General features: G+C 42.0%; 1 protein-coding gene across 3 annotated transcripts in view; it reads left to right on the forward strand.

Annotated features, from left to right (window-relative positions):
- Nucleotides 1-25,913, forward strand: part of LOC124289093 (5-hydroxytryptamine receptor-like) — a 136,182-nt gene that overhangs the window by 58,736 nt on the left and 51,533 nt on the right. The window contains exon 1 of one of the 3 annotated variants that reach the window (XM_046725694.1): nt 16,448-16,627. The exons of 1 other annotated variant lie outside the window; for it this stretch is intronic. The gene's annotated coding sequence lies outside the window, so the exon portion shown is untranslated. Of the gene's footprint in view, nt 1-16,447; nt 16,628-19,266; nt 19,417-25,913 lie in introns of those variants that run through there. One more of the 3 variants, XM_046725696.1, reaches the window with a different exon arrangement.

Below are 25,913 nucleotides of genomic sequence, written 5' to 3' on the forward strand. Positions count from 1 at the left end.
CATAATGCAAAAGCTGGTGCGAATGTACTTCGAGCAATTTTGGAAAACCTATTTTCTTTTGCTATCACCATTTTTGTCCACCACGCGGCTTTTGACCACTAATATGTTTAATCATGTCCCAAAGCCGTAGAACAATTAAACTAAAAATTAAATTACAACGTGGGTCGTTTCATTCATTTACAGATGGATTAGGGAAAAAATGACAATTATGCCTATTGTGTAAAAATATAGTGAGATGATTACCCCGAAAAACATATGTGCGTCATCGCCTTCAATGAAATGAAGGCTAAGCCTGAAAAAATCCAATGATCATACACCGAAATCATCATAAGATTTAATCTTGACAATTATTAGCTTGATTAAACCCTCCACACGCCATCCGGCAACTAATTTAGTTGCAAATCCTGACTTGAATGGTTCTACAAGAAACCTTTTATCATCCTCATTTCTTCTGTTCCTTTGTTATAAAATCACGACATCCAATGTTCAACAAACCGAATTACCTCTAAGGACAATGGACATTAAGACCATGCCATGGTATGTGGATTTTAATGCACCGTAACTATTACGGGAGCACGAGATTTTATCTGTGATATTGCCACTTCATGTGCGCGGTGATCTTGTGATTTTAGCACCGTTTTGAAGCTTTCGTTGAAAATCTTCATCTCAGAGCTGTGAAAACCACACGGGCTGCAGCCATTTCTCTTTCAGTAATGGCATTCGTAACTCCTCAATAGCCAAATTGCCTCGTATTTCCCCAGGCCTTTGCACGTGAGTGATAAATAGTTCCAGGAATGGTACTTCATCTGGCAAGGTTTACAGTAAAAGCATGATAATTCTTCTTTCTTTTGCGACCCTTTTGGGGATAAGGCTATGATACGGGCGTTCTCGATACTTGAAAGAAACAGGCAGTATTCAACGGATAAACCCACATGATATTTTCCTGTTGATTGATCTAAGAGCAAAGGACAATCTAATTTGACCTACCATTTCATTAACTGCCGAACTGCCGAACTCATGACCTTGGTGACATTCTAGGTCAGAAGAATAAGTGAATGGAGAACTGGAGCTCTTTGAGTAATGGCTGTGTGCAAGATCCATTTGAGAAACCCAACACGATTTGAAGCTATCTACTTATGGTAATACGATTGATGAAAATTGCAATAATTCCTTCGGTGAGTGCCGAAAACATTGGAATATTATGGTTTAAGCTGTTCGTGGACATCACGATGGAGTAAGCAGGGAAGATTGTATGATGAGTATGTGCTTCGAAAGCATGTGTTTCAGTGCGTACTGGAAATGACGAATACGTGTGCTGGATGCTGGAATGGATGTTGTGCTGTCACAGATGGCGGCGCTATGGTTATTGGGACAGGAGTATTTGGCACAATGCCTGAGAGATAAATTGGTTAAAATCGGCCATTATTTATAAAGTTGTTCCAATACCTGTGGTATTCATGTAAACAGCTTCAATCTTGACTGACATTGTTGAGTTTAAAATGATCAGGAATGAGAGTATCTCGCCGCGTTTAGAAACATTCCGGTTATATTAAGTCACGGATCCATGCTTCATTTGTAGCATGGATTTGATCTTTTGGGTGAGGAAAAACGTGTAACCTATTACACTAATCTGAGGTTCAATGATACAAGTCTGATGAAGGGGCGGTGGGATGGTCCAGTAGTTAAAGCGTCCGCTCGTCAAGCGAAGTTGGGAAGTATCTCAGTTTCCAGTTTTCGGGTGGTCAATCTCGCTGACATGATGTGTCATGGTAGCCCAACTGTGTAGATCGGTGCTCATGATGTCAATCACTGGATATTCTGGTCAAGATTCAATTATTTACAGACTGACGTCACATGGTGGGAATAATGCCTTACACAGCAAACAAACAGGTGACTCTGTACACTGATTTTCGGCATTGTTGGCAAATTGTCCATCCTGGTCAAAGGCCTTCCAAGACAGCATTGCTTGTGTACTAACTCAGTGATAAAGAGGTTTCTTAATCAAGCAATCGCTGATTAGAGATGTTTCAGTTCAACCAGGCCACTAATTACTCAGTCTAGACCGAGGCAGAACGTGGACAAAAGGTCATGGAGCATGGCCTCCTTCTAAATATATGATGTTGTCCATCCACAATGTCTTGGCTCTGTCTGATTGCTGTTGTTGAACGCCACACCCCATTATATATAACCTCTAAGCAGCCAGGCAACAGAGAATATACACTGGAAAACTGGATCCGAACAATACATTACAAACGTTATGAAAACGTGACAAGGCAGATAACTGTTTATATTTTTTTTATTCATTCCCATAGTTACATAGATGCAAACATATTATTGTAAAAATATCATGGACATCAGAGACAGGATACACTGCAAAATTGGTTTCTCGCAGTTGGGACACCAGTACAGTAAAAGCGACGAAACACTTTCCACATCCATAAAATATCTCTGCTAAAAGCAGAGTCAATTCTACAAGTGTGACGAAATCATGAGAAGATATTTGTTTCAGCAGTATTACAGCTGTACGATGTTGTAGCATCACCATCAGATAATAAATTCTTGTTCGTTGTATTCTTTGCCACCATCAAACTGATGTATGTGCTTGGTTGTTTTTGGACCCGTGAATATATATGATCTTCAGTAACCCATGCTTGTCGTAAGAGGCATCTAACGGGATCGGGTGGTCATGCTCGCTGACTTGGTTGACACATGTCATCGGTTCCCATTTGCGCAGATTGATGCTCATGCTGTTGATCACTGGATTGTCTGGTCCAGACTCGATTATTTACAGACCGCCGCCATATAGCTGGAATATTGCTGAGTGCGGCGTAAAATTAATTCACTCACTCACTCGATTGGTTCATACCCAGTCCTATACTGTGGCCGGTAAATAATCGACAGAAGGCTAGTTCTAACTCGGATCTTCACTGGTTTCCTGGGTCCCGATCCACAAAGCGTTCGTAACGCTACGACGTTTGTAAGTCAATGGTAAATTACAGAGATACGACATTTCGCAACGTTACCAACGCTTTGTGGATCGGGACCCTGGCTATGACACAAAAATGCCCTTTTCATTTGCATTGCAGTTGTCCTTTTCAAGGAGTACCCAACACGCGAATTTTATACTCTATAAAACATATTATACGTAGCCGATATAGTCTCGGTATTTGAAGTAAGAGTATTTTAAGGATAAGTATTCACGTTTCAATATTCAATACATGTGACGAGACTATTAATCTGGGAAATACATTTATTATTTATACAAGAGCAGTTTCAAATGCTATCCGTCTGTTCAATAGCCCCGTGGCCTTTTCTATGTCCGCAATGATGATTTGTATAGGAGTTATTTCTTTGCTATCAATGTCTCACATAAAATATAATGTTCAGAAAACTGCTCCTGATTAAATACTTATCATGTGACATGATCGTTAATTCAACTTTGCAATGGTTTCAGTTCTGACACGCCGCAAAATGTCGGCTGGAAAAATGTTAAAAAAAATTGTTCACAAAGGTGATAAAATTTAGTCATCTGTGAAAACCAACCAACCAACAGAGCTAATTTTCTTCCATTCACTAACCCTTTGAACATTTGGTTAACTATGAGTTAGGGAGCTCGTATTAACTTCTAACGCCAGTTTCAAGTTGAAGGTCACTCATCTGGAAACTGATGACGTCAAACCCTCCGACCGACTTTATTAACACCTTAACACCGTGTTCTAGAAGATCTGTAGCTCACCTTCTCTATACTGGTTGGTTTCCTAATCACTTTATTTCCATTGTGTATGTAGTTTGGCGTCAGGAAAATGGTTATGGCTCTTTCATGGCGATGTGCATACGTGCGTGCGTGCATACGTGCGAGTGTGTGTGCGAAGTGTGTGGGTGTGTGTGTGTGTGTGTGTTATTTCGAGCTGACGTTAGGTCTTAAACAAGAACCATTTTTGGTATGACGCGGTCGTGCAGGTAGGCTTCTAAATGAACAACTGTCTAAACCCACTTTTGGTGAACCTAACTGATATCTGATGCAGTGTGCCGTAATTTTGATCAAGCACGTGACTGGCGGTTAACCATTTATACCGTTGTTTAACTTGGCCAGTTAACATGGATTGATAAGTGGTGTGATTTTGTGTTAAAGTAGTTTGATCGATGGTGTGATTTTGTGTTAACGTGGTTTGATCAATGGTGTGATTTGTGGTAACCTAGTTTGATCAATGGTGTGCTTTTGAGTTACCTTGGTTTGATCAATGGTGTGTTTTGTTTACTTGGTTTGATCGATGTCTGATTTGTTTTTTATCATTGGATTAATTAATTTGCTTTGGTGAACAGTGTGACTGTGTGTTAACGTGGCTCGAGCAGTGATTAATGCGTGTTAACCTGGTTTGATCAGTGGTGAATGCGTTTTAACCTGGTTTGATCAGTGGTGAATGCGTTTTAACCTGGTTTGATCAGTGGTGAATGCGTTTTAACCTGGTTTGATCAGTGGTGAATGCGTTTAACCTGGTTTGATCAGTGGTGAATGCCTTTTAACCTGGTTTGATCAGTGGTAAATGCGTGTTAACCTGGTTTGATCAGTGGTAAATGCGTGTTAACCTGGTTTGATCAGTGGTGAATGTGTGTTAACCTGGTTTGATCAGTGATTAATGCGTGTTAACGCGGTTTGATAAATGTGATTGTGTTAACGAATCATTGTCGGTTAACTTCCTGGGGTCAAGGATTAACTTGGATTGACCAATAGTATGATTGTGGGTTAACATAGTCGGTTGGTAGGTTGCTAGTTGATTGGATTGATCAGTGGTGGGATTGTGGGTTGTGTTTTCGTGATTGGAACCTATCGTGGCGGTTTGATCAACGTTGGGATTGTGGTTAACCTGATTCCATCAGAAATGGGACAGAGAGAGTAGGTATGGCTCATATGTTAATTGGGAACCTGGAAAATTATATTGCATTTCTTTAAACCAAGATCATGATCCAACGTATTGACGTGTTCTACATGCTCTCCAGTAACATGCGCCGTGGCAGATAATCAATAAATGTACGTGCAGTTTTCTTAAAAAAATATTTATGGCCATAATGGAATATTTCGTAATAGGAATTGTGCGATCTTGATTACTTGTGATATCATCCATATTGTTATAGGCCATGGGCGGAATGAAACGATTGTAAAACATTCTTATGAAAGCTCAAGGTTTTAAGTTAAACCAGTGGAAGGACGGCGTCCCCCATGATATTTCAAGAGACCAAAGACTCAGAGCCAATATTATCACTTAAGAAATAAAAACAATCCCAATGGTGTTCCGGTTTTAGAATGTTTTAGTCACGAGCTTTGTAACCACGAAATCGATAGAAAAAACATAATATTCCTGGTTTGGATCAATCCGACATAACGCATATTAACAGCTTGAAACTGACAAAATCAGCGGCGATGATAAATGCTCCGTTTTTTACACTGTAGACAAAAAGCACATGCCATTTCAGAAGGCGCTATTGTGTTCAAGGGATTGGTGTTTGTGGACGCCATAAAGCTCAATGTTGCGTTTTCACAGCTTTCCCCTTTCCCCAGCGGAATGTGCCTCTGAATCTGTTTCCCAATCTGTATCAATATCTCCATCTGTTAAACGTGTGGTCGTTTCATCAACTCGCTTCCTCCGTCAACATAGACGGCAGCGCTGCTTTGAGACATCGTACTCACTGCTGTCCACGCTAATGTTTTTCATGAACATTACTTTCACCAAGATCGTGCCACGGGCTCAGGCCAGTTGAAATGAGTTTTCTCTCGTCGACTCTGTCTTTCATATTAATGCTGCAACGTCAAGAATTCATAGAATTTATACATTGCAACTTCCCAAAATGAATTTCCATTTTTGCCATTACTATACCCGAGACTTATTTGCTTTCCTGTCGATTATGAATAGCTATTTCTACGGTGTTCCCTAACTTGTTCCTCGTGTATTGATCTGGATACGACCCAGGATCATCTCGTCAGACACTTCTTCATAAATACATTACAATCCCTCTCTCCGCGTCTCCCCAAGTACCCAGGCATATATAGACAAATATTAGCTTTCAGAGCACCAACCAAGTTACAAGCCGTCTCATAATGCATTACTTCCACTCGTTTCTTCATATCTCCAAGTTGGCATCAGCCATACATATAGAGCCACCCAATGATCTCTTAAATTGATTGCCAACACAAAAAAACCTCAACCAAGACAGCCTGGCAACGTTGTTTATGACTAGAATCGTCTGTCCGATCTTGTATAATCCCTATGATTTGGGGCCGTAATGTGTAGTGAAAACCGGTTTCAATACACAAAGAAGATATTTGGGAGCTCCTTTGATTTATAAGCAAGAATGGATTAGAAATAAATGTCGAGCAATTTACTCGTGCGGGCACATAATGTAAGCTATATACAGTACTCTTTAGTAGGATCGATCACGTAGTAAAAGGGTGATTTGCGGGTTTACATTTTGGGGGGTCTCTGCTGTTTTAATGTGTTTTAACTCTTTGCCCGGGAGGGTGCTATAAGGGACATTATCTCCCAGCTCTTGATATCAAGTTACACCGATGGTAGGTTATTATTCAAATTATTAATGGAGTGGTTTTAGTGTGTACGTCATTATATGGTAGTGTAGCATATCGTGACGGGACGATCACTCATGTTTGTACTTAATTGTGACTCGGTTAAACCAGTGTCTGTGCCAGATTGTGAGCGGGTTGTCAAAATATGGGTTATCCGTATTATCAACAAGATCGATTGTCAACATAGGTCTATAATATTAAAATAAATCAATTTTCTTCTCACTTTCTTAATTGAATATGTTCTTTACTAGTTGTGTCTAAATATCACCAATTCATGTACGTTTTTGTAGTGAGTGAGTTTGGATTTACGCCGCCTTTAGCAAAATTCTGGTAATATCAAAGCTCGGGACACAAGCAATGGTCTACACACATTGTACCCGTGTGGGGATCGAATCCTGGCGTTCGGCGTGACGAGCGAACGCTTTGATTCCCATTCCTGTAGAAGATTTTGTGTGAAGATTCGTATGGTCTGCTTTCATTTTGTTTACTATTCCCTTGTTTACTATTTACATTACTATTTACCTTGATTATTGTTTATCCAGTAATTCTAAATGTATGACATAAAGTCAACAAGGCGTATCACGGCATCAGAGTACACATGTTCAAAACGTGATAGTCGACAGTAAATGGAGACCCAGTATGATGAGACGGTAATATGACTGTTAGGCGTCTGGCTTCTTTTCCTATCCCTCGGGATTGGTAATAAATGTTTGTTTTTTAAGAAAAAAATGACAGAGATGAGTTGCTTTTGCATAGCTAAATAGAGACACGGTTATAGTTTGTCAGTGTCACATTCAGTCACATTCAGTAGCCGGTACTACTCGGTAGTAATAGATAGTAATACCGGCCTTGTACACGGATCTGACTGTTGTAATGACGGAGGCGAGACGGTTCCAAATGGTGCAGAATCATTAACGTTAGTCATGTTTTACTCGGAGTCGACAGTTTTGATTACAGAGGCGATACGTTTATACAGTTTCAGTAGAAAAATATACCTATCAAATACTTATTTTTGCAACGATTTTTAAAAATATACACAGTGCCTACATATAAAATGCACGATATACTGTTGCAGTGTAGGGAAATATGTGGTCTTTAGCAACCCTTGTTTGAATGCATGACACGTTTTATTGATAACAACTTCTTCATAATCTTTATCACGTTTATGACGTTTCAGAGCTGATCCTTCACCTTTGCGATACGTTTATGGATAACAACTTGTTTCTATTCTTTATTTTGACGTTTCAGAGCTAATCCTTCACCTTCATCAGGTGAACGCCTCGTGAACATTTGCGATACGTTTATGGATAACAACTTCTTTCTATTCTTTATTTTGACGTTTCAGAGCTAATCCTTAACCTTCATCAGGTGAACGCCTCGTGAACATTTGTGATACGTTTATGGATAACAACTTAGCTCTCACAGCAATAAAGAAGTTGTTCATCCATATATTGTTATCCTTCCTAACTTCTTTTTATTTTTTATCACGACGTTTCAGAGCTAATTCTTGCTCCTTCATCAGGTGAACACCTCGTGAACATTCACCTGAGGAAGGACGCAGAAATTCTTGCGCCTTCATCAGGCGTGATAAAGAATATAAAAAGTTGTTTTCCATAAACGTATCATGTATTCATGTTCGTCTAACTTCTAAATTATGCATTTCAAGAAATTAACTCATGCATGTACTAGGAAGCGACATGGGACAGCCACTCTTAGTTAGGTGCATGTCATCGTGTCCCGATCAAATCGATGCTAATTATGTTAAGCATTGGACTGTCTGTTACACACTCCATAATATACTCCCTACCATCATTTACCTGGAACATATTGCTAAGTGTAGCGTTCAGCAGGAAACGAATAAGCATGTCAATCTTAAAACTACCTTACATAAATGATGGAGATGGGACGCAAAATGTCAAAAGAGATTAAGTAAGAATAGCTTTATGACTATAGTAGCTCTACGAGCACTTGCAGAACCGGGGTCCACGTGAGATGTGTCACTTGATCCAACTTCATTCAGCGATTACGACCTGGCCTGGGGCATTCGAAACATTTCATTTAGAATCATTGTTTTCTTGACATTTATGGACAGTTACAGTAAATGCATGTACATAATAGTAGTAAGGATGGAATAGTTAACAAAATATTTATTTATTTATTTTTTTTAAGTTCCATTTTTTATTCCCACTCTACAACACATATAATACAGTAATATGCATGTACTCTCATATACACACATATACATATACATACATAAGTTAACAAAATATGCAAATAGATAAATATTTATGTTGCTTTATAGAGGAACAAAAGACACATATAGTACAGATAGCTATGTAGACGGACTATGTATGTAGAGAGTCTTGGTGGATGGGTATACATATATATAGAGAGATAAAAGGAAGGGTGAATTAACAGGATAAATAAGTAGGAAACTAGATAACTTTCTCAGGAAGGAAGATCGTATACTTTTGTTAGGTTGAGTCCCATCCAGGATCGAACCCACAGTCCTCGTTTGGCATCTAATCGCAAGTACACACAATAAGCGATATAGCCCTGAGCCACGGCGGCTCCCTTAGAATTCCTTATGTGATTTACTGAAAAAGTGTAATCCCAAACATAACATATGTTACTTTTGGCAACCTTTTAAATGGCGTTTTGTATTAGATAACTGATAATTAAATACATAGATGCAAACTAAGTTAAACTGACAGAATGAAATAAGTACATAAGGAATTAAGTAATAACCAAGTGGATAAATGACTGACTAACTGAATGACTGAGTGAATGAATAAAAAAGTGAATAATTGACTGGCTGAATAACTGAATGTATGAATGGATGAGTGAATGAATGAAAAAGTGGATAAATGACTAACTGAATAACTGAATGTATGAATGAATGAGTGAATGAAAAAGTGGACAAATGCAAGACTGACTAACTGAATAAATGAAAGATCGAATGAATGAAAAAGTGGATGACTGACTGACTGAATGAATGAATGAAAACGTGCTAACAACCCAGTACGCATCACTAATTCATGTTTGACACATCAAACAATCCTTCAATGGTGATATATTGTAGACCTGTAATTGATAAACCCACATCACTATGACATCATTGTTTTCCATCCAAAGTTCTCTATTTATGACAGACAACTCATTAGCTGGTACAGTAACAATATGAACCTTTTACCCGTGACAATACCATCCAGTCGACACGCACCACCTTCAACAACAGAACACATTTAATCAGGATGACATTTAGTTACGTTTATATCCATTTCAGATGAAATATGTCAAACCAAAATAAATCCCATCCCAGCGTACAGGCTTAAAATATGGAGACATCAGTAACTAGACGACAGTGAATGTCTAAAATGCTTGATAAAGACTGTGCGCGGTGAAGACTGATTGGTTTATTCCACAGTGAATGCAAATGCGAAGTCTGCCGATTTCTGTACGTTGTGATAAAGACGAGACCCGGCGCAGCTTACCGTATTACCTATAATGATTACTGTCAGTGGCTCGTCGTCAACATTGTCTGTGCTGCGATAGCCCGAAATGTCAGTCCTCCAGTAAATCAATCGAATTACGGATAACAGACTGGGAAATGACACGGCTGACATATTACTGGTTTGAATGTTATTTGGAACACTGTCTTCGTATTAAGATAGGACAGGGCGATCCAGGCTTCCCAATAAATTTGATTTCACGTGAGGAAAGTCGGATTTAACACATCAGTCACATGCGGATGAACATGAAACGATCAAACATAAAATTAATTAAAAGAGGGAGGCGTGGAGGCATGTACGATGGCTATCAAAAAGATTTGAGCCTAAAATATTTCAGAAATCTGATATGTGCATGATAAAAATAACTGTGTGATATTGAAGAATGGTTTATATCTTTCACATAAACGTAATATTGACATGCACATGCGGCTAGTTTCCGGTCACGCGGCATCTAATCACATGTACCCATATTGAAACGGCAGAAATGGATAAGCTGGAGTACATAGCAGTCATAAAGTTTTTGGTCCTCAAGGGCCACCCGGCAAAGCACATTGAAGAGCGATTGACAACAGTACGAGTACGGAGTCCCTCGTACCGACGTTGCACAAAACAGATGCTAATATTCTGATCCCCTGGGAACATATTTTATATGCACTTGTCTTCAGTGTGACTGATTGATTGAGTTTAGTTTTACGCCGCTTTTAGCAATATTCCATCAATATCACTGGGGTACCAGAAATGGGTTTCACACATTGTACTTATGTGGGGAATCGAACCCGGGTCTTTGGCGTGACGAGCCACTAGACTTCAGAGACATTGGGACAAACCTTGGTAATATTTGGTCATTAGGGACTGAGTATGGTTTAAACCTCGTGTATGAATATTTCAGCAATATCAAGGCGGGGGACAAATGCAGTTAACACAACAGCTGGATTAAAGTACATGAAATATGTCACCACAAAGGGACCCAAGTTAGTTTCAGATCCGGGTAATCTCTGAACGAAACTAAACAGCCAGTTTATGGTATATCGCTCACTATGTTACTGCTGCATCGACACATCAACTAACATGAGCTAAACACAATCCCGCACTGCAACAATATTAAGATGACACAGCTGGTTTAGGTACATGTAAATGGTGGTGTGTGGTCCTGTGCACAGAGCTAGGTCACAAATCAGGTGAAGTTAAGCAACGTTGGACACGGATAGTCTTGAATGGGTAACTGTGTTTGGCAGCTTGACTCCTGAGAGTTTCTGGGACTTCAGTCCTGCCCCACAACGAAGCACATGTGATACACGTGGTCTCACCTTCAAAATTCCCTCTGTTCACCCAGCTGAAAATGGGTACCCGGTGGGAAAATTCATGTGTCTTTTGGTATCCGGGGTAATAATAATCAGATTGTAGCGCTATGAGCATTCACCTAGTGAATGAAGTTTAGCGTATTATATATGCACTTATTAGTAAATTCTAACTATATGATGACACAACAGCCAATTGTGACAGAACGTCATCACTTAAGTCTATGCAGCTTGGAGGGATTTTCCGTTAAATCGTTCACAGATCGCCTTCTTCACTATTACGAAGCAAGCCTACAGACAACAAACTGTGTCGTGCCAGCCTTATTAGTAGCGCTGAGATAGATGTAGGTGGCGCTAGGGTCTGGACAGAGCGACGACGTACACAATGACCGCGTTGACAGTCCCGGCCCGCGTCGCCTCTCTGTGCTGATTAGCAGCTCGAGTCTGGAGTGTTTTTGTCGGAGTCGCTGAGTAAAAATAGACCCACAGTTCATAAAGCAGTGGCAGAAGTTTCAGGTTTGATTTGCCCAATATTCGATGTGCCAATAAAGCTTATTTGACGCCAAAGCCGGAAAAAAACCATGTCGCACAGTTACATATTGCTAATGAGGTGTTTGCTGTTTTGTATTCAAGACGTATACGTGAATCTTGTTTTGTGAGAGTGGGTGATGTGGTAGCCTAGTGGGTAAAGCGTTCGCTCGTCACGCCGAAAACCCGGGTTCGATTCCCCACATGGTTACAATGTGAGGAGCCCATTTCTGGTGTCCCCCGCCGTGATATTGCTGGAATATTGCTAAAAGCGGCGTAAAACCATACTCACTCGTCACTCTTCCTGTGAGAGGGTGGGGGGGGGGGTGTGGGGTGGGTTAGCCTAGTGGGTAAAGAGTTCGCTCGTCACGCCGGAATCGATTCCCCACATGGGCTCAATGCATTGGTATATATGTTGGTGACAAACACGAAACCTAATCAGGGTGAATATGGAATTCGAACCCTAAAACGCCTAAGGGACACCGGAACCTATTACCGTTGGTTCGGATCCCGGTGCTGTCTAATAATGATTCGTCGTTCATCTGAATACACGTGCTCGTTGGTTTCCCCAAACCGGTATATGTCTGAGACCTGTATTTACTTCGGGATTCCCTCCCACATAAACCTGACACAGGGTGAATATATGAATATGCTGGGACACTGTTCAAAGGCGCGATAAACAGAACTTGTCACTCACTGTTGCCGGTGTTACTGTGATCATTTCATTCACAAATAACACTGTGTCGAACGTATGGTTGTATCGAAGTTAGAAGAATGATCCTGTCGTTTTCCATTTTAATAATTACACGACTGTGTCGAAACTCGGATAACTCGAAGTGTTTCCTTTCAACTTCGACACAACGGTGTTTGACAGTACTTCTAAATAAGCGATCGTATGGTTGTATCGAAGTTAGAAGAATGATCCTGTCGTTTTCCATTTTAATAATCATTACACGACTGTGTCGAAACTCGGATAACTCGAAGTGTTACCTTTCAACTTCGATACAACAGTGTTTGAAAGTACCTTTAAATTTGCTACTATAGCACCAAAGGCAAGCATACCTTTAAAACTGCCCTTTGTGGAGAATGGAAGCAATCTCATAATGTCCTCTTCGCCGACAAGCACTTTGGTAACCTAGGCACAAAATTAGCCGACAAACTTGATATGAACATTAGCTAAATGATAACATTCGCCCTTCCTCACACAGATTTGATACCCTGCTCTGATGTCCAGTCGGGATACGTTGCTTAATGGATTGAAAACGGCAAGAGATGGGTCAAAATCGTCTTAGAGACCTTTTTTCCTCTCCTCTCAGGATAACGCGCCGACTAGCCCCGGGGCAGTGATCAAAGGAAATATGCAAGTCAGAGAATTGTACAGTGTAACACCACGAGGCTAAAAATACACAAGACGGATGATACGAAATGCCATTCCTGACCGTTATATCGTTTCTGCTAATGTTGCCATCTGAAGACAAGACGAAATACTCTGATCGATGTTCTATATCGATAAGCATCAATTTATATACATGTATATAGATTTTACTATTTGAAGAGGTTAATATTGGTGGGAAGCTCTTTCATAATGACGGGGAATTGTCTGTGATACATTTCCGGTTTTTGTCTTGAAAGGGACATTAATAGAACCTTTCAGAAATACATTGAAAGGTTATAATATGTCATTAGCTGTGAAACTCTCAAAAGAATGGCTTTGAAATAACACCTCATTACTGACAATTGCCAATGAGAGTCAATGCGCTGCATTAGCAAATTATCGCATGTTGTGAAGTCACTTCGACATGAGCTGAACATCGGCAACCAAATCCTGGTTACGGGCCACAATACAAGAAAGGTAATGGCGCCAGGGCCTCACCATGGAACAATCGACGTTCATTGACAGGCAGAGGTGGTCTGATGATCTGTATGGTACCCACAAGGGAGAGATTTTAAACCTTTTCTTTCATTAAGCAACCTGACACGATCAATCGGTGTCACTTAGACTCAAGCAATGGTCTCAGGAACGTGCTCTCGTGCAAATTCTTTTCTGTTGTCATGACCAGCCAATTCTGTCTCTCAGGAAAGGGATGGTTTTATAGCTTCTGCAGCAGTAGCTCTAGCATTTTTCTCGACACCTATCAATTTTGCTTGGTTCGAGTTCAGATTCCAATAACGGCATTTAGTGCCCTATGACAGACTTTGACCCTGGCATTGTTGGAAGTTGCTTCAATGCCCTGCTGTTGCCCCGAAGGAGATGGGCCATGTTGTAAACTCCCATCACTTCGGTTGCTCGTTCGCTATTCCACGGAAAACACTGCAAATTGCCACGCAGGGAACTGATTAACCAGATTTCCGTAAAGCATTTCACTTTCGATTTGTCAACCAGTTTCCCACCAATCGGGAACGAAGTTACGTTGGTTTTAAAGCAATTTGCCCAACGAAAATAACCCAAGTCCTCTTTAGGTATTACAATGGGCATCTTTATCAAACACTGTGACTACAATATACATCAAGGAATACAAACATTGCTAATTCATCGATCTTAATTTACGCATGTTTGTATTGCTGTTCGGGTTGTTGTAGACAATTCTAGCGTAGCCAGAACGTGTTGTTACCTTGTTGGGTTAAAGTTAAAACCCTTGTCAGTTTAATGGGGCGGGATTTGCAATTGGAATAACTGAACATACATTGTTCACATGTTCAAATTTAGTTATACTACAATGCACCATTGTACACGGGATGGAGACCAACAGTGGAAGAAGTGTACACAGAAGCACACGGAACTGTACACGAAACCTTTCTAACTCATGTAATGGATAGGTTTGTTAGTTCATCAGAGAATTATTGCAGACTGAGTGTACAGTTACTTTCATTTTGTTTTCTTTACCACCACAGTAAATATTATGTCCGCTATATAACGACAGGCTGGAAATAATCAAGACGCCACAATCTACTTATTGACATCATGAGTACGAGCCAAAATGCGATTGGATGGCATCCATCTTTTCGTCAGTCAACGATTTTACTTTACATGGGTTACGTTAGGTCCATTCTAACTTGAGACCCGTGAAGGTCCCGGGTTAGAATTGGTCTTCAGTAACCCATGCTTGTCGTAAGAGGCGACTACCGGATCAGGTGGTCAGGCTCGCTGACTTGGTTGACACATGTCATCGGTTCCCAATTGCGCAGATCGATGCTCATGCTGTTGATCACTGGATTGTCTGGTCCAGACTCGATTATTTACAGACCGCCGCCATATAGCTGGAATATTGCTGAGTGCGGCGTAAAACTAAACTCACTCACTCACCCCGTTCTAACTTGAGGACAACCTTCAGGACACTGCACATGCTTGTGTAGGGGCGGTGGGGTAGCCTGGCAGTTAAAGCGTTCGCTCGTCACGCCGAAGACCCGGGTTCGATTCCCCATGTGGGCACAGTGTGTGAAGCCCATTTCTGATTTCCCCCCGCCGTGATTTTGTTGGGATATTGCTAAAAGCGGCGTAAAACTAAACAAACTTACTCACTCACATGCTTGTGTACTGTGTGCAATGGCATCCCAAACCTATTCCCATAATAGGGAAGCTGGTATAGCCTGGTGGGTTGTGTGTTGATTCGTCAGGCCAAGACCTGGTTTCATTCTCATGAGGGTGCAAAGTGTTAAATCTATTCTAGTGTTCACATCCGTTGCTAGAATAATCCCATAAACGGAAACAATACCAAGTTACTCAACTCATTATTTGCGTTTTCAAATATACACACTACCATTGAAATAATAATGAGTGAGTGAGTGAGTGAGTTTAGTTTTACGCCACTTTTAGCAATATTCCAGCAATATCACGGCGGGGGACACCAGATATGGGAATTCACACATTGTACCCATGTTGGGAATCGAACCCGGATCTTCGGCGTGAGGGGCGAACGCCTTAACCACTAGGCTACCCCACCGCCCCGAAATAATAATGTAAGTGAATAGTCCCGTCGTATATCTAACGATGATCCATCAAATCGATCAAATCTCCATGTGTTTGTCTATTCAAACCCAACCAGTTGTCTTCAACATGACATCACTTTCTTCAGGACAGTTCGTTTAAACATCCCCAGCATTCTTTCGTGCTCAGCTTGGCCTTCCAGTAATGATTTCCGTACCCTGATATCCTGGATTACACTCTTCCTTTATTGTACAATCAGAGGGATATTGCTCTCCTTGAGTAAAGCATCCGTCTTTATAACACACATAATACACTAATCAATTCTGCGGATTCTTGGACAATACTCAAACATACATACGGTGGCCTACAATGCCATCTCAATGTGCCGTTGGTACTGTTGTTACTTCGTTAATGAACGCTTGTAGGTATCTAAAGACCTCTCACCGCAGCACAAAAGTAAGCTTCAAGTCAGTCTTTTCGTGGCTTATTGGTTTCATTGAAGAGACGGCGCTTACAAATGAGATGAGTGCTCCGACTGTGCGCCGATCGATTAGGCAGGTATGATGAAGTTAGTCTGCTTCAGTGAGCGGTTAGGCTTGTATATTTGCAATCTCCGGCGATCAGTCCACGTGGATTACAGCGCTGCACACTCCTCTTCTTGTGACAAGCCGAAACTTACGATGAAACAACGCCATCCGACTGAATGAAGGGAGATCAATAGGCTGAAACGTCGGCGAACATCAACTATGTTTCAAGGAACACCGTTCACAGACAGGGGCTATAACAGGTATGGGAGTTCCAAATACGTTGGACTAACAGCCATTCTGCTTCAGAAAGCTACATTTGTTTAATCATCTAGTTATTATGCGTCATGCAGACTGCTGTGCCTCTGTTGTAGCAGTGCTTGTTTCAGGTGATTGGTTGTGGAATAAAGTGACTATAGGTATTGCAGTCACCGTGGTCCTATAAAGGAACTGGTTCTTTGTGAAGCGAAAGATGGTCGTGGCTTTGAGATTCAAAGTTTGGATTAAGGAATTTGGTGTTTTATGGATTTCGTTAGATGTGTTTTATGTTTAAGCAGACATGGAACGTCAAAGGCTTTTGAAGATTTCTCTTCTAATACCAAACTTTTTAAAACCAATGTTCAAGGCGATATTGTTCTTGACTGATTCTACTTGCAGATGTGAAGGTGTAATGGTGTTTTGTTAAGATATTATACATTTAGATTCTTATATGTAAGGTTGGACTCTTACTTGTCACTGTGGGAGTCCCACATTAAGGGTTCTCTTCACAACATGAACTACCCAGTGTTTGCTGCTGTTCACGGCAATGCCTTCCCAATTACTAGTTTCGTTTTCTAGAGGGACTTCCTTCGTGTATGTTTGTGTTCAAGATAGTGACTTATTCAAGAACTGCTGCTTTTATCTGCAGGGGCTTCTCCCGTAATTGCTGTTCGCTGTAGGGATTTCCCCAGTACTTGCTGCTGTTCACTGCAGGGATTTCCCCATTACTTGTTGCTGTTCGCTGTAGGGATTTCCCCAATTCTGGTTTCTGTTCACTGCAGGGATTTCGCCAGTAGTTGTTGCTGTTCACAATAAGGATTTCTCCCGTACTTGTTTCTGTTCACTGCATGGATTTCCCCAGTTCTTGTTGATGTTCACTGCAGGGATTTCCCCAGTACTTGCTGCTGTTCGATGTGGGGATTTCCCCAGTACTTGTTGCTGCTCACTCCGATGATTTCCCTATAACTTGTTATTTTTTCAAGAGGGATTCCCTACGTATTTATTTGTGTTCACAATGGGGACTGTCTAAGTACCCGTTGTTTAATGTAGGGGCGCCACCGGCACTTGAGGCTGTACACTGTTTGGAACCACCCAAGCCCCAAGCCCAACCCCTTGCTGCCCCCTCAGTATAATCAGAATGATGTTCACGGTAGTAAAAATGTGATTACGCTGATCACAAACAACAAAACGACTAGAAGTGATGGACTACACTAGAGAAGCGGCAGCAGTGTCGCAGGGTGACACTGGTTGCTCTTGGACGTCATTACGGAGGCGGACTTTCCGCTCATTGTGGCTTCATTGAGTATACCAATCGACACATCTATAGCTTCATAAACTAGGTAATTAGCCGGAATAATAGTTGCGCCAGCTGGTCCCTCTCAACACAACACTTGGTGTTCACAAATCTACCCACACCCTGTACACACTGTTACAGGCACATCACAATAGATGACCTTATCTGATTGTGCGGAACAGACTGTGTGCGTGAGTGGATGTGTGAATGAATGAGTGGTTGAACGAGTGAGTGGTTGGTCTTTGGGTGTGTGTTGGGTGGTATGCTAAATGGTAACCGTCTGAGTCCTTCATTGCTCCTGGCTTCCCTGATATACACATTGATGTAATTAGAATACTGCTCAAACGGTTAAACCCAGCCTAGACGCTTATACAATATAGGGGACTCCAACTTGACGTTACGAGCAAGACGAACTGACTACCTGGTATGTCCTTCTACGCAGGGGCGCTGCCTATATTCATGACAGATGCTACCAGTTGAGAATCAGCTCGCTAATTTCACAGTTGTTACCCGTGAAATGCCCAACCATTGTCCTACCATCTGTTTCACGGTGGCTTGATAAAGCTGTTGAAGCGAAGTAATCTAGAAGCACGAATGAAACATTGGAATTTCAATACATGACGACGTAACACGAGGAGAGACAGGGTGCAATAGGTCTACAGCAACCCATCCTATCGGACTGTCAGGCTCGACGACTCGGTTTAAGATTGGTCGTATTCTAATTGCGTAGATCGATGCTGATGACGTAAATCACTTGATTATATGGCCCAGACTCGATTACTTACAAACATTTACACCAGTGAAAATCCAGGTTAGAATTGATCTTCAGCAACCCATTCTTGTCGTAAGAGGCGACCAACGGGATCGGGTGGTCAGGCTCGCTGACTTATTGACACGTGTCATCGGTTCCCAACTGCGTAGATCGATGCTCATGCTTCCAATCAACGCATTGTCTGGACAACACTCGATTATTTAAAGACCGCCGTCATAAAGCTGAAAAATTGCCGAGTGCGGCGTTAAACAATAAACAAACAACAAACAAACAAAGAGCCAACATTTACTTTATTGCTGACAACAAACAACGAACAAGCAGGAAACCGTACATAAATTCCCGTTTAGCCAATATCACTGTAATGCGACAATAACACTACTGGGTTCAGTAGATACAGTTTGTACTATATGTTAGTCCGACCTATAAATCAAAGTATTAGTCAAGCTTGTGTGGACCCAGCTGGTGGCGCCACCAGTCCTACGCTAAAGAGGTGTTTTGCATGCAACAAGTCCTTGCCGCCACACAGGCGTTTTTCATAATTATTTGAACGTTTTCTCTTTCTGCATCACGCGTCTTTCTAATCGACAGCCCCTGCTGATCTCCACAAGATGTATATAAATCGCCAACGATGTTGCGTGGTGACGTAAACTAGGTTTCACATACCATAATCCGCTTGTGTGACGGCCCCAATCCTCGAGCAGATGGAACATTTTCCCTGAGAGCGGAAGGTCAGTGGTTCTGGTTCGATTCCTAAAGATGTTAAGAGAGTAATTGTTGTTTCCCTGCCTGGTGAAAAGGGGATCGGAAGTTCCAACGTTAGCATACTTTGGTGGAGTAGGGTTTTAATAATATACAGTGTCATGGTATCGGGATCGGGTGGTCAGGCTCGCTGACTTGGCTGACACATGTCATCGTATCCCAATTGCGTAGATCGATGCTCATGTTGTTGATCTCTGGATTGTCTCGTCCAGACTCGACCTGTGGGTCAGCCTAGTGGTTAAAGCGTCCGCTCGTCTCGCTGAAGATCCAGGTTCGATTTCCCACATGGGTTCAATGTGTGAAGCCCATTTCTGGTGTCCCCGCCGTGATATTGCTGGAATATTGCTAAAAGCGGCGTAAACTGAACTCACTCACTCACTGGTCCAGACTCGATTACACGCGCGCACCTACTCACACACACGTACCTACTCTCACGTGCGTACTCCGACACACACAGACAGACACACACACACACACACACACACACACACATATGTCTGATGAACATTGTGGGGCTTGGTATATCTTTGGATTAGCTGGAACTTATTTTTCTGTCTAGTTACATGGATATACTTCAATCTTCAACAACGCTATCTCATGACTACGAATCCCAATGCCTTTGTCAAAAGCTCGCGTTTCTATCGACATGAAAAGTTCAATTTGCAATATGTATCCGCCAGGACTCTAAAGGCAATTCCTTCGCACTGCTATATAATTTCTGGAGCGCCCGGAGCATGTCATACTATTTAATCTGTAACCTTTTAAATCCAACTGACTAATGTGTGCACATAACCTTTCGAGAGGAAGCAGAAACCCCGTGACGGGTACAATTTAACAATACTCCCTTAACAGTTTCATGTAATAAGCGAAATGCGTGTCATGCATACATGCTGAGTCAAATACCTAACAAGCAGCTAGCATCACACTGACAAGGTATTCTCTGTTGATGACAGTGGTCAAAAATGGCTTCAGCACTGACTGCACGGGACTCCAAATGAAAGTGCTAAGTCACTCCTACAGTGTCAACGTTTCACTATTAGACAGAGGTCGAAAGGGACCAGAGAGCCTCGACGATGGCCAACGATTAGGAAGGCCTTCAACTGCCACCATTAAGGAAAATGTTATCGACATACATGATATACAATGTACGTATGGATGATCCACGACTCACCAAACGTGATGTAGCTCGTACAGTAGGCATCTCTCATGAGAGATGAATTCCTACGGATGTAGTGGGCATGACAAAAGTTTCAGCACGCCGGTACTAAGGTTTCTGCCATCTGATCGGAAAAGCTCTCGTGAGAATTTACGACGTGTTGACGAACCTGAGTTGTTGTGCGCTTTTGTAAGCTGGAATGAGACAAGGGTTCACACTACTAGCCAGAGACTAAAGAACAGTAAAAGTAGTGTAAACCTCTAAGATCAGCTACTTCTAAGATGGCAAAGTCTGTTCCATCAGCTGCCATTCCAAAGTAATCCTTCTGGTGTACTACCTCCTAAAGGTCAGATTGAAAGCCTATATGATGCTCATCTTCTTAAGAATATCACGGCTAAACGTAGTGAAAAAGTAACTAAAATGTGTTCTACCAGAACAATGTGCCGAGCACTAGTCATTAGACCGTGCAAGCAATACACAGCCGTAGCGTTGGTCTCATTGCACATCTTCTGTACGAACCAGATGCAGTGCCATGGGATTTCCACTCCTACTCAAAACTGGAGCAAGAGCTGTCTGATAGGCATTATGTAGAGCTTATGCATTAACCATAATGAGAATGACGTAATTGCTATTGATGACTTTCTACACAGCAAGAGAGCCTACATCACCAGTGGGATCCGGGTTCATCATCAGCATTGACTGTGGTGTTCATACCCCGGAACGGACATGTTGAACAATATTTGACAGCCAACAGCACAATCGGATTCCATTGTTACAAGGCTCAATACTTCCTTCCTACATGTAAAGCAGACACGGTGGGATATCCAGGTGGTTAAAGCGTCAGCTCGTCACGCTGAAGGCCCGGGTTCGATTCCCAACATGGGTACAGAGTGTGAAGCCCATTTCTGGTGTCCCCCGCCATGTTATTGTTGGAAAATCAGTTAACGCGGCGTAAAATCACACTCACTCACTCACTCACTCACTCACTCACTCACTCGTATAAAGCATAGCGTGATGAGCTGTTAGACACGGTGTCTGTGCAAGAGGATCCCTGGTACGGTTGTGGTTGCATTAGATTACACTCCATACCTATGGGGTCGTCTGAGATCGGTTTTATTGACTGTTGTAATGTGACTCTAGGTTTATTACCATTACCTCTTGTTGTTTTATTACCAACTCATATATTCCTGGTCACAATTGTCTATTTGGGCAGGGATAACCAAGTCGAAATCATAGGACAGCTCATTATTTGTTCGTTTTAAAAATATGATACAACTCGCATACGAACACTGCAAGCTGATCTCAAATATTAATTTAAAACAATATTGAAGCTTGGTAAGTTTGGTTGCTTGGCTGATCAATCTCCTGTTCTGAAATCACTGTAAAAGCTTGTTCATTCTTTCTGAGCAGCCCATGAACGATCTGTAATGCTACAATTTCAAACTGACAGCTCGGAGGAGTTGCTGAGATCTTCGGGGACATTTCTTTCCCTTGCTGCATCTCCGTAGTGAGGTGCGTTCCCTGCTATGATTACTTCTGACGAAGACATTGTCGCTCTATTGGGAGACAACGGGTAAACATAGCTTCCCTCAAAGCAATCAATGCCATAAGCTCAACTCTGAGGACCGTCCTTCAGTGGTTTGTGCTCGCGCAAGTGTGAAGCCAATTTGCTCCTGACTTCTCAAATCGAGACCAGGAACCTTCCGGCGCTGAATGTCCAGCATATTGTGAAAATGGCTGCCAGCTGGTGAGTTGGATGACAAGGGTGAATGTAGAGCAGTCTATGGTCACACGCTAGTCTGGCTGCTTGTACACCTTGACAGCAAGGCTGGGGAAATCTTGAGCAGGAACTCAAGCTTGTGACGACAAACCAACACTCATGTCTCCTGAGGATTGCCAAGTTGGAAGGTTTGATGTGGTTTTACACACTACACGATCTTGTGATGAAACTTTACCAAGGCATAACTGCACACGACCGTCTCCATACGCACGTCGGACTTCTGTTGCGGAAACTAATTAAATCAGAGGAGTCACTCTACTGCTGCGTATGCGGACAGTCCGATCACGTGTGTAACCTTAAACTAATCAGCGTTGTAGCTCGTACGTAAGAAAACATATTGAAATGTAGAATGATAAAAATAGAGTCTGTTGCGCATTCAAACGCATGATTACTTTTAGAAAAAAAAGTGCGACAATATTGTCACACCCATTCGAACAATCGGTAATGCTCTGTCCAACAGATGGCCCTGCAACAATGCAGTGTAGTACACTTATTGCACCGACTGACACAAACCTTTGTAAGTACATATGCTGCGTATATACATGCATACGGACTGAGCCAAAATCGAAGTGTGATCAGTTATGAAGTGAGTTCTTGTTTTCACAGCTATTTTGCCCTTTGAAAAATGAGTGAGTGAGTGAGTTGGGTTTTACGGCGCATTTAGCAATATTCCAGCAATATCATGGCGGGGGACACCAGAAATGGGCTTCACACATTGTACCCATGTGGGGAATCGAACCCTAGTCTTCAGCGTGACGAGCAGACGCTTTAACCACTAGGCTACCCCACCGCCCCTTGAAAAATGAAATCTGTTGCTGAAGATAGTCAGAAATGAATATTCCTTAGCTACCCTCCTTTTCGTAAGAGACGACTAACGGGATCAGGTAGTTAGGCTTGCTACATGTGTCCATGCATGTCATCGCTATACCTACTGCACATGGTATCAGTCACTGGACTGTTTTGTCCGGATTGTAATACCGCTGGAATGTTGCGGTAATAGAACCGATTGGTAATAGACAACAAACAAACAAGCAAGTCAACAAGCAAACAAACAAACATGCTGCACTAAATAACTGCACACCGGAAGAGCAGGATAGGCTAGCCCGGGTTATGTCAGAATTATGGTGGTTCATTATAGTTTATCACTGTTCGGCATCCTATGCAATCTGTATCGGCAAATAATCGAGACTGGTTAGTCCCTGGCATTGATGTTGTCCCTGCGTGACGTCTACTGTCCATCGGTGTATGCATATCAAGTATTCTATAAGTGTTAATATCTTACAAAACAAAAGAAGGTCCATGTACATATATACTGAGGGAAACAAATAAGGGAACATCACTTCATGGCAGTGTTCCTTTATTTATTCTCAGATTTCCTCCCACAGCGCTATTCAAAGCTGGTGATGAAAATATTAAATGAACGTTTGAATTTTCCTGTGTTCCTTTATTTGTTTCTCTCAGTTTATATGTACATGGACCTTCTTTTGTTTTGTTTTGATCAATCGTCATTAATCACAAACCATACAAGCACATTGCCCCAGGTCATTATACTTGTTTGGTTCTTGCCATGTCCAGTATTGTTTGAAACCCACGGAAACGGGTAACAAGATGCCACAACATGCACTGTAACATAGATCAGTGTCGATGTTCATCTAATCTTCCGGATTTCGTCTCGTCTACCGATATTCAGAACTACAGTCTCAGAGCACGATTTGCGGACCTAAAGGCATCAAAAGGAGGCGGATAAATTCAATAAGAAATCACCAAGGGCTCCTGTTTCTGGGCATAGTTCCATCACAGCAGGTCTGTCGTCTATTATTGTTCTCGGCAACACAGGACATACACAGCGAGTGTATCTCAGCGACCACGCTTATGACAGCTTCCAGAGCAGGTTAGCTTGTTCTCGGCAACTTCACAGGTTCATACATAAGACTGGTACAGGCAAAGGATGTGGGTAATTTATATAGGATATTTATATAGCGCACATATCCAAGCAACTAGTACATGCTCAAGGCGCTGATATTTTCCCCCTCGATCACTGGATGTCAATCTCAACGGCACATAGTATTATCAACCTCAACTCCCCGGGGATCATACAACTCTTGCAACCAATAGGCGCACCGAGTTATTACGGCGTTCTCATCCTTACGAGGTACCCATTCACAGCTGGGTGGACTGGGACGCATAGTCACAGTACTTTGTTCAAGTTCACTGCACGTTTGCACGTATTGATGTGGCCACCATCTGGTCATATACCAACGGATTCGTGGGTTCCTTTAAGTGCACAGGGTTGTGTACTGTACACTTTGTAATGTTTGTAGACTGACTTGTATAATGAGAATATGAATGTAAATTCTTGGTAAGAGCAGCTCTCCCCATGAGCTGTCTGGGCTGCGTGGACCTACAGTTATAAAACTGAAATGAGTTCCCTTTGGGTTCGTTATAATGGTAGTTTACTCAGTGTAGTTTTACGGTCAATAGCACTACAGGAGCACACTGACCAGCAACATGTACCTGAGTACATGCCAGCAATATTGACAAAACAACATCTTTCGTTGAGCCATCTGTCAACACGTTTTTGACACAGTGTTACAGCGTGCGTTAATAGATTTCAGATACTGTTCCGTTGAGTCTCCGTTGCGTTTTAGGGGCGGTATGGTAGCGTTGTGGTTAAAGCTTTCGCTCGTCACGCCAAACCCGGGTTCAAATTCCCACATGAGTACGGTGTCCCCGCCGTGATATTGATGAGATATTGCTAAAAGCGGCGTAAAACTAAACGCACTGACTCGTTGCGTTTTAGTCAGCAATAGGGGTCACGTGACATCTGTATCGGAAGACATACTGACCTTGCCCCCCAACACCAGGGATTCACAACTGATCCTGGTCGTTACATGGCTATCTTGAAAGGTCGCATTCTCTTCGCATTCGTCACGCATTCTTCCCTCAATTAACTAATAGCATCATTCTCTCGTAAGAGGTAGCGTTGTGGCCAAAGCGATCGCTCGTAAAGCAATTGAGTTTTCTGAGGGCATATGTTATACATTCATACATTTGCGACAAGGGTTCCTCTCTTTAAAAGGCGCTGTACATGATGCCTAATGTCATGGTAAATTGAAACGATATGAATAACATTTATGCTTCGTCGTGTCAAATCTAGGATGATCATCCGAAAACCACAGAGATATTATCGGTTACACCAGGGTTTTATCATTAAAATTAATGTCCCAGTTTGATGGCTCCTTTCTTAATAACAAGGGCAATGGGGTAGTCGAGTGGTTAAAGCGTTGGCTCGTCACGCCGAAGACCCGGGTTCGATTCCCCACCTGGGCACAATATGTGAAGCCCATTTCTGGTGTCCCACGCCGTGATATTGCTGGAATATTGTTGAAAAGCGGCGTAAACCATACTCACTCACTCACTCAATCTTTAGTAACATAATTGGGGTCAAGTGGAACTATTTAAAGGAGGCAAAAGGACAGAATAAAAACAATATGTACCCACTAAGGTCATGCGTCTGACGTGCCACATAT

This window comes from Haliotis rubra, unplaced genomic scaffold, assembly GCF_003918875.1.
Source record: "Haliotis rubra isolate DU_JTF1 unplaced genomic scaffold, ASM391887v1 Scf432, whole genome shotgun sequence".
NCBI classification, from domain to species: Eukaryota; Metazoa; Mollusca; class Gastropoda; order Lepetellida; family Haliotidae; genus Haliotis; species Haliotis rubra.